Here is an 11,175-nt window from a genome sequence, read left to right as displayed (position 1 = left end):
AGCAAATTTTTTTGTTAAATAATAATCTCATTTTCAGTTACATCTACCTAACATTGTAATTTTATCTACTCAATTTTTTGAGTGGTTCAAACTTAGGGTTACTATTGCATAGACTTAAAATTTTAATTATATAAAATAAATTTTAGATTTCATGGTACTCAATGTAGTTATCCAGATCAGCTTAAATTTTTTAATTACATTTACTTAATTCATAAGGTAAATCTAACTGATTTCACAGCTTTCAAATTTACTCAATATTTTGTGTGTAATATTGTTACACAGATTAAATTGAGTAGAGCATAGTTAAATTTTTCTAAGTGCAGACCATCTCCCTTCTCATTTGCGGACTTGGTCATTTTCCTCTCTCCAATGACTGCATCAGTTGCTCTGGGAACTTTCTCCATGGTATCATAAAGGTATCCACCCAGTCCATATCAGCGCTTTGGCAGCTGAAAGAGGTTGAGGGTGAACTAATGGGTGAGAGAGATGGCAAGGATGTGGGAGGTCCAGGTGAGGCACCAACAGATGAGCTGTCTGTTTCAGGAGTCTGACCTGCAAAAAAAAAAAAAAAAACACACGCAAAAACAGATATTAGGAACACAACATGAACTGTTTCATATTTCCAATTGATCTTTTAAGCATGCTACTATGGGTACTGGCTGCATCCTGTATTGCAATACTTGACTTACATCTTAGCTTCCAAGCAGCAAGGAGTTTTCAGGCTTGAATTGGCCTCAACGCTGACAGCAAATTGGCTTCCTCAATAAACTGAAAATCATCATATGTCTCCACCCCAAGGGAATGTAAGGTCTCTTCCAGAATATCTTTTGTCATCTCTGGAAGCTCAGGCAAGACCTCAGTGATGGCAGTGCATAGAAACGTTTGCTCCAAGTCTGTCATTTCTGGAATCAAGGAAGAAAGGCACCAGTTTTCAAATGAAAGAAGACAAAAGTAATTACACGGTTAGTCAAGTAACACAAAACGTGAGTGAGGATTTACACTTTTTATTTATGTACATCTGGGAAGAAATGCTGTCATCAAGTAGCATTTTATCATTTGTACTAAGCATAAATATGCATGTTTAGTCCACCATAATGGCCAAGATCATGTTTTTTTTTTTTTTTTTTGACAACACACTGTGTTTCAGTGGAGTTGCTTGGTGCCCGTCAACAATATATGATGGTAACAGATAAAAATCTACCAAGTTGGTAATATTAAGACATTGCAACCTTATGCTCTGTTTTGTCACTGAGTACAGATGGTATTCAGAATGATAGTCAGCTTTATGTATATCCATCACAAGATACACAGCTGCATCATTTTGAATTAACATGATAAGTGTTGTGTATATGAACACACTGAGACCGGAGGAAGGTGAACTCACAGTGATGGCTACAGAGAGAACACAGGGCATAGGCTGGTAGAAGCAACAAAAGGTTTATCAACTAAAGGTGTCCACAAAAACGGGCAAACAAAAGGCAAGAGCACAAAAACACTCTGCACTGTCCAACGAAGAGTGTCCACCAAAACGGGAAAAAACAAAAGGCGAGAGCAAAAAACACGCTCTGATCAAACTGAGCTCCAACTCCTCTCACAACCGAGGCTGGGCTGGGCTGAGGGCTATCCACAGGGAAAAGGATCCTAAAAAAAGAAAACAGAGCACAGGTCAGTGTGGACCAAAGAGACACAGGGGATCAGATGACTGGCAGAGGAACGGCAGAGTATCACTGAGGTAAGCAGATGATCTGACGAATACTGGAGGAAAGAGCCGGGGTTAAATGCAGCTGCTGATAGGTGGTGATGAGGTGATGATTTGCAGGTGTGAGAGGAGGCAGGCAGGAGGAGCTTGGCTGGCAGGCGCAGCCTCACAGCACGGACCTAGACAGAGGGGGGAGACAGACAAGACCACAAGGGGGCAAGGAAAACACAGGGAAAACACAGGGAAAAAGGGGAAGACAGAGCCCTGCCTGACAATACGTTCTCCAAACTCCATGGACTCATCATTTTTTGACACAAGAAAATGCCCTTTTTTATGTGATGTACCTTTGTGCTGTGTGTCTGTGGAAACGCTGGTATTTTTTTCTGAAAAGCCAAAGTCTCTCACTGCATGTTTAATTGCATCACTGTAAAGGTTTGGGTAAAAAGTACAACTGTCTTTAACTTGCAGAAGCTGGCATCCTGGCCCAGCTGAAAGATATGCCTGAAACATCTGATGTCTTTTGGAAAGTTAGGCATATGTTTTTAAAGTTTTTCAAATGCCTCGCACAAGTAGCTATGTGTACTTTCAAAAAGCATCGTCCAAACTCTGATCAAGGGGCCAAATTTCAAAATTAGTGCCGGATAGTGGCGCAAGAAATGATGTTTTGGTTTTAGTCTACTCTCAGGAAATAAACACTTTCTTGATTCCAAATATTCTTGGATTAAAATGTCAAGATAGGCTACCTGAGACATCGAAATCTTTTGCGCACAAATCAGATCAACAATATCTTTAAGCTGGAGTGTTAACTGCCACACATTATCTTCTGGATCTTGCACTTTGTCACCAATTAATACAGGCAGCAACCTTAACAAATTCCAATTCTGAACGGCTTGACCGGAAAGCTTAGACGACATAGTTGACGGCATACGGCTTTGTGAGAGCATCAGATCCTTTGTAATTGAACTGCCTGATTCGCCGGTTCAGAAATGAATATGTAAGCCATTACTTTTTGTTAATGAAATACTTCAAGTACAGTGCAACATCATAGGATAAAACACCCTCAAATATGTCATGGCCCAAACAAGGTGGGAGACCAGGCTGGCAAACATGAAAAGATTTCAGAGCATCGAAAACAGAGTCCACCTTTATTCCCTTGCTGTGTTGACTGTCTTCAGCTTGTAGATCACCAACAGCGGAATTGTACCTTTCAGGGGTGCGCTGTGGACCACATATATTTGGATCATCACTTTTAAAACTCACGTTGTGTTATTTCACAGTACCTGTAAAAGTACTGACATTAACTAAAGTTTTCACTGAACCCACCAATGCTGTGTGAACCCAAATTATCACCAGCAATACAATACAGAGACCCTTTGACCATTTCACCACCTACAGTTATTCCATTTTCTTCCAGATCTTTTAAATCCACTAACATCTCTGAGAAAACCTTAGCACTTCCAAATTGTTTTAGATCATTCTCTCAACCCAATAAGACAAGGGACATGTGATCAGTATTGGACCGCACATGAGCAGGTAAATTTGCCATAGAAAGATAGACTGCAACAACTGTGTGCTTTTTCTTAGCAGACCCGAGGGGATTTACAATTTCAAACACATCCTGGTACAGGATTAGCTTCAGGCATCCTGGATTATCCATGAAGAATTGGTTGGACTTAAAGTTTTGTCCGTCACTTATGTCACCTAAATCATCTGAGTCTGAGTTTCACATGATTGTTGTGACTCTTCCATAATTCTGATTCTAATAAGTTATTTACTGTTTGTTTCAAACCTTTGTGTCATATTTTAATCATTTCCTAATGTTACTTTTTAGGCTCTATGTATTTGAACATCTTTTTGAATGTCTCAGCTCTTGAATATGTTGTTCTCAGTGGTCCTTGATGACAGACAGAGAACAGATCTGAATCCTTCACACAATCACAGATTTTAGCAATAGCTAACTCATGCACATTTTGCATTCGACAATTGTCTGTATTGTTGAAGCTGGAAGAAGGAGCTGCCCTTGCAATTTTAGATAGAATAAACATACATTCTTAAGAAAAGTGTCACTGAAATTCTGTGGAAATTCACTGCTTTCATTTGCTGTTCCATCATTTGAGCTCTGGGAAGCATCTTCACATGCAATGACAGCAGAGGACTGAAAAATGGAGTCCCTGTACATGTCACTTATGCTATCCACCGAACATGCTCTATGTTGCCTGGACATATGGCAGCAAATGATGATTTCACAGTGAATGTATTCTTACAACCAGTTACTGGACATGCCACAGGTCGCCCCTCCGCTATATGCTCTTTTAAGTGGGATGCAAGTTCTTTCACTGTTTGAAATTGGTGTGCGCACTATGGAGTTATATTTGTGCCACAATCCTGAGCGAGTAATTGTAGATTTTGAGCACAGAAAAATATTTTGTGAGCACAGAAAAATATTTTGTGCCAGGACACAAATCAACTTTTGAGGACAAATTAAATGTGTCCCCTCTCACAAACTCGTTCTTAGTGCGCGAGCAGTGCGCAGCGTACTCGCTCAACATGTGTCTCTCTCTCTTCCTCTCGACCTGCCCTCACTGTGCGCTCAACTTCCCCTATGTGCTCGCTAGAGTTGTACACAGGTGTTACAAATGTGCCACAATTATCAACCAATCAGAAAACTCGGGGGCGGGTGGGTACATTCTGATTGGCTGCTTCGGCTCCAATGAGGTTACAGCATCCCAGTGGAGTTGTTGCTTCCCACCAAAGGTCAAGACGGAGGAAAATTGATTGGATGAAAACACATTTGTGGTCAGTATTTCAATCTAAGTATTAGTATTATTGAATGCTATTACATTATAATGCTGCTTTGCTGCGTTAATTGGATTAACATTAACGTTAAACGTCCATGTATCTTGAGACATTGGCCGCTGAGTGACAGTTTTCACTCATATCCCTCTTTAGCAATCCTGGCTTCTGCTAGCTTCTGACGATGTCTTCTGAAGCAAACGAACCATGGCCACATGTAATGAGTTTGTGCTTTAGTATTATGTCATGTTTTATGAATCTTTATGGCAAAATTGACAGTGAAAACAAAAAAATACAACGCATCAAAAGCCGGCGTTGCACCACCAAACGCCCGCTTATAGTAAAATGTCTGTTGGCAATGAATAGGGTGCATCACATGGCCTGTTGTCTTTCTCATGTAATTTATTCTTATAAGTCTATTTCAGTTAATGACGACAGACATATCAAAAGTCATATCAGTCATATCAAATTTCTTCAGATACTTTAATTAAGACTGTCAATTTTGCCAACTATCATGTAAGTAACGTTAATGTTTGTGAGCTTCTGCTTTTCTCCCCGACATTAACTAACTGACCTAACTTTAGAAACCTACCAAGATAGCTAACTTGGTTTACAGTCTAAAAGTGTACAGACAAAAACAAACATAATGTCATAAAGGTTCATAAAACATGACATAATGCTAAAGCACAAACTACTTATATGTAGCCGTGGTTCGTTTGCTTCAGAAGACATCGTCTGAAGCTAGCAGAAGCCAGGATTGCTAAAGAGGGATATGAGTGAAAACTGTCACTCAGCGGCCGATGTCTCAAGATACATGGACGTGTAACGATAATGTTAATCCAATTAACGCAGCAAGGCAGCATTATAATGTAATATCACTCAATAATACTAATATTTAGAGTGAAATACTGACCGCAAATGTGTTTTCATCCAATCAATTTTCCTCCGTCTTGACCTTTGGTGGGAAGCAACAACTCCACCGGGATGCTGCAACCTCATTGGAGCCGAAGCAGCCAATCAGAATGTACCCACCCGCCCCCGAGTTTTCTGATTGGTTGATAATTGTGGCACATTTGTAACACCCGTGTACAACTCAAGCGAACACATAGGGGAAGTTGAGCGCACAGTGAGGGCAGGTCGAGAGGAAGAGAGAGAGACACATGTTGAGCGAGTACGCTGCGCACTGCTCGCGCACTAAGAACGACTTTGTGAGAGGGGACACATTTAATTTGTCCTCAAAAGTTGATTTGTGTCCTTGCACAAAATATTTTTCTTTGCTCACAAAATATTTTTTTGTGCTCACAACACATTTTTTTGTGCTCAAAATATTTTTCTGTGCTCAAAATATTTTTCTGTGCTCACAAAATATTTTTCTCTGCTCAAAATCTACAATTGCTCACTCTTTGCTCACACAATTGGATTGTGACACAAATATAACTCCATAGCACACAGCGAAATGGCACATTTAAAATTTGTAACAACGGCCCTAGCACTAACAGAGGGTACAGACACACGGTGAACCCGACAGAAATGAGCTTCAAAAGCTGCATAACTAGAAAATGTCTGCTTGCAGTCAGCGCCAACACATTTGATAAAACAATGGGGTTCATTCCTATGAACTCTACAGTGTAGCACATAACCCCCCAACATCTCTAGCGTTTTGCTGGAAAAACAGCAGGTAATCATTTTGTAGCTAACTAACAAAGCCAACATTGTTTGTTTTTACCGTCCTTGAATCATGCTGCAAAAAAACAATCAAAGAACAGAAACAAACTCTACTGCTCTGTGAGTTGACGCAGAGCCAGAGCTCTTTTAGTTTGAAATTCAAACACAGGCAATTATTTTCGTGGGAATGTAAAAGTTACATTGAAAACCATCACTGTTACATTTAGTCCACTATGTCACTATCTGTAATAATAAAAAAAACAAAAAACAGAAACTTCTCATTTGATCATTTGCAATTGATTAAGTATGTGATGCAAAAATTAGATATAAACAGTTAAGACCAGAGGAAAATATATTGAGGGATTATCACAGACTGGCATCTGTTTAGCCAGGATGCTGTTTTGAAACCATTTGAAAAAGGGTAATTGGTACCATAGATTAATTTGGTGGCTGCCAAGCAACATCTGTTTCTGGTCAAAACTGACTGATGTGAAAACAAGGCATTTCACCAAAATGAGAGTGATTTTGCAGGACGGAGAAGTGCAGTGTTTTTCTAAACCCTTCGTATTAACATATTTTTACTGTATTTGTACATATTTGTATCTGTAAAATATAACATGAATTTGTAAAATCTAACACAGGCCATTTCTGTATAAAAGAAACAAATACCTGTCAAAAACATTATTTTAACACTGTTACGCTGTAATATTAACTGTATTGTATTGCTTTTTGTTTTACAGTTTTTCTGTGTTTGAACTACAGTAATCTGTAAGTTCTACAAAGAAAAATTATAATTTTAACATATTCTTACTTTAAAATTAACAGTTGTGTTTGGTTCAGTATTTAAAAAAACATTACTGTAAATTAAACACTGTGTCACTGTTTTTCTATTTACACTTTTTTGATGTCACAATTTAACAGCACTTCACTGTTAATTTCACAGACATTTTTTACAGTTTACAAAATGTTTGAAAACACAGTAGGAAAGACACAGTAACACTGCTATCATTTCCGTCATGTGAAATAGTGGTTTGAGAGAAGTGGAGTTCCTGGAAAGTGTATTATTAGTGACTCCCCCACATCCTCCCTTCAGATCTAGCCTACAGAGCCCGATAAACCGTGTACCTTTGAGATCAGGGTTTCTCCATATACTTCAGTCCAACTTCATTCTTTCATCTTTTCTTTTTTTTAAATGTTTTTTGCTTTTCATGTCAAATGGGTCCTCGCTAGTGACACCTAGCATTCTTTGTTTTTCACAATACAAATTTTCATACAATCATTTTCCTCCAGAGCCCTTTTACCCTCCATCATTCTTTCGAAGGCAGAGGCATTGCTGTGCAGACAGACGGAGAGCACCCAGCTTTGCTGACAGCTGTCTTGGTCTCATTTCAAATGCACATGGATGGCTCCTCTTGAACAAGTTACCTTTTAGGCTATGCAAACGTGTCTGGCATCTATGCGCCGATAGACTGACTCTAGGTCATTTCTTCCAGTTGGTTTTACTACCAACAGGAGGCAGCAAGGTCACATGTGCTGGCATGTCTGTGAGATGCAGGGCAGGAGGTTGATGTACTGTATGTTTGACTGTGTGTGTCCATGTCTGCAATCAGGTACATGTAACACTGTGTTTGTCAGCTTCTGGCCATTATTAAAAAAGCATCAGTTATTCTTCCCATATGTCAAACTTAGTTGCAAAGATTTAATGATGATTTCAATGAATTAGACAATCACAGGCACTTTGTCTGATGCATAATGTTTTGAATATGCCAAGCATATGATTATGAACCTTATTTGGGCAAAATTTAAAACAGTGAATACAAAATAGGTCTTCACGTGACTGGATTGCTTAAGGGCCTTTGGGTAAATATGAGGTGCTAGTCCTCTATTAATCCCCCTTCCTCCTGCTCTCTGTGAATTGTAGTCTTAGTATGTTGTATGGTAGGATTGTCCAATTTTGATAATTAACTTTTTAAACCTCTTAGTCAAGACTAGTATTAAAGGCTCGTATTAAAGCAGGACCCACCTTGAAAGTGTGCTTAAGTGCAACTAATAGTTCCTACAGCACAAAGTGTCTGTGTGCAGCCCAAAACTTAGTACAAAAGGTTCTGTTACTACTACATGGGGTGTCTGCATAGGGTTCTGTATGTGCCGATAAATGTTTGTTGTTTGGTCAGTCAGCATGGTCAAAGTTTCATACCATGCCATTAGACATTGTGCTTTAGTAATCAAAACCAAGTTAAAATTGATAAAATTACCATAAGCCAATTGCCAAATGGTGAACCCCTCACTTTTCCTGGTTGGTAATCCAGCCTAATTTTACAGAAACAACAATTAGCAAAAACTTAATGAAACATTCACAATGAAAAACATTTGATAGAGCAAAGCAAGATAAAATCAAGTGGTTTCACTTTGTCTGCAAGTAAGGACAGCCTCTACCACAGTGCTAATTACAATCAAATCAAATTTTACTTCCATACACTTGCTGAAATGATTAGACAGTTAGTTGATTGACAGAAATAATTCACTATTTTTAAAATCTGTTAGTTATTGAAGTCTATTATGAAGCAAAATGCCAAATATTTGCTTGTTCCAGCTTGTCAAATATGAGGATTTGCTGTTTTATATCATTGTAAACTGTATATCTTTGATTTTTGGACTTTTGGCTGTACAAAACAAGACATTTGAAGACTACCTTACACTCTCTGTGATGGACATTTTTACACTATTTTCTAACATTTTGTGCAGTAGTAGATTAATTGGAAAAATTATCAACATATGAATCAATCAAAACATAGGAATCATACATACAAATACATATAGTGCATGCTAATATTCTATGTGACTTTGACCAAAAGCTGTTGCTCTACATCATCAGTTTCCTGTTTTGTTTTGACAAGTTGTGATAGGGGCTCTAACATTCTGTCAGACAGCATGGACAAACTCCTCGTAGTAATCTTCTGATTACTATTTATTCAGACCAAGAAATGTTGTACTGTATATGCCTGTGTAGGGTGGCAGCCTGCTGCAGTAGCTCTGTCGTTTTTGTTTGTCTTTTGTTTATTTAGTGTATTTTTCTGCATTTCTTTAATTTCTATTTTCTTACTGCATTTTTGGAAACTGTGTCACAATGTTCGCGCACAGTTTTACAACATTTTTGTTGGCCTTTCTGTTAGTTTTTACACTCTTTGTAACGGAGGGCCATACGGTGAGCAGCTGATTGTGCTGTGTACCCACGCTGCTGCCCGGAGAGAGGATTGTAGTCCCGGACGAGCTGAGAAGATGACGTCAGGGCTGCAGAGCCGGAGCCAAATGGAAGGCGAAGGCACGGAGATACAGGCCGTCCGTTCTGGTGATCATCACGAGGAACGTGAGGTCCTTAGCAAATAAGACGATTAGCTCGTCATGCTGGTCAGGACTCATTGGGAATACTGTGGCCTTATTATTTGCCTTGGGAGTTCACCTCTGCCATCGTGATCACTGTCTACATCCCTCCAAAGGCTGACAGAGAAGCAGCACGTGACGTCATCCACTCCACCATATCGGAGCCACAAATGCAGCAACCAAATGCGTTTGTAGTCGTTACTGGAGACTTTAACCACAATACTTTGGACAAAACTCTGCCAACTTTCAACCAGTTCATCAACTGTCCCACTAGAGACAATGCCACACTGGACTTACTGTATGCTAATGCAAAGGATGCTCACAGTGCCACTGCCCTTCCCCCCCTAGGCAGAGCTGATCACTGCCTGGTGTTGTTAACACCTCAGTATGTCCCTATTGTCCAGAGGCAGCTTGTGCCCACGAGAACAGTGAGGAGGTGGACTCAGGTGGCTAATGAGTCACTGCAGGACTGCTTTGAGACAACAGACTGGAATGTGTTGTGTGAGCCACATGGGGAGGACATCAACAGCCTGACTAAATGTATTACAGAGTACATCAAATTCTGTGAACAGACTGCCAACCTGGACTATATGCTGCTTCCCCAACAACAAGCCCTGGATCACCAGTGAACTGAAAATTCTCCTGAACAAGAAGAAACAAGCTTTCAGGTCAAGGGACAAAAAAAGAACTGAGGAGTGTGCAACACGAGCTGAGGGAGAAGCTGAGGCAGATCAGAGATGCCTCCAGGAGGAAGATGCAGGCCAAACTCCAGCAGAACAGAGTGAAGGCTATGTGGACAGGAATGAAGGAGATCACGGGGCTCAAGGCAAAAGACAGACCAGCAACCGGCAGCCTTGCGAAGGCCAATGAGCTAAACTGCTTTTTCAACAGATTTAGCTCATAGCCAGGAGTTGCCCTACAGTCCCCTGCCCCTTCACACCTCCCCAATGTCCACAACGGCCTCCACGATCCCCCTCTGCCCAAGCTTTCTCCCTCCAACCCTCAACCCTCCCTGGTGATCCCTCCCTTGGACTCAACTCCCACATCCCCCACCATCCCCCACAGCACCCCCTCCTCTAGCACCATCCCCACCTGACTGCGGGCCAGGTAAGAAGACAGCTGGAGAAACTGCACCAGGGCAAAGCTGCTGGACCTGACGGCATTAGTTCCAGAGTCCTGAGGACTTGTGCCAGCCAGCTGTCTGTGATCCTGGGTCACCTCTTCAACCTGAACCTGAGCCTGCAGAGAGTCCCAGTGCTGTGGAAGACGTCCTGCATGATTCCTGTTCCAAAGAAGAAATCTCCATCTGGCCCCAACAACTACAGACCCGTCGCCCTTACATCGCTCATGATGAAGGTGCTGGAGAGGCTGGTCCTGGCCCACCTCCGACCGCAGGTGAAATCATCACTGAACCCTGTACAGTTCACCTACCAACCCCATCTGGGTGTGGACAACACCATCATACACCTGCTGCAGCGTGCCCACGCCCACCTGGATTGTAGCGGCAGTACTGTGAGGATCACCTTCTTTGATTTCACCAGTGCATTTAATACCATCCAGCCGCTGCTCCTGGGTGAGGAGCTGCGAGTGTCAACGCGCCTACAATCTCTTGCATTACTGACTACCTGACAGACAGA

The 11,175-nt window shown here is 40.9% G+C and overlaps 1 protein-coding gene across 2 annotated transcripts in view; it reads left to right on the top strand.

The window, feature by feature from the left end:
* The window catches only part of slco4a1 (solute carrier organic anion transporter family, member 4A1), an 86,762-nt gene that overhangs the window by 19,796 nt on the left and 55,791 nt on the right, over positions 1-11,175 (top strand). The window lies entirely within an intron of this gene.

Source organism: Chaetodon auriga, chromosome 10, assembly GCF_051107435.1.
Source record: "Chaetodon auriga isolate fChaAug3 chromosome 10, fChaAug3.hap1, whole genome shotgun sequence".
In the NCBI taxonomy this organism is placed as follows: domain Eukaryota; kingdom Metazoa; phylum Chordata; class Actinopteri; order Chaetodontiformes; family Chaetodontidae; genus Chaetodon; species Chaetodon auriga.
Note: the sequence above shows the minus strand (reverse complement) of the source record. Positions and strands in the feature narration are given on the sequence as shown.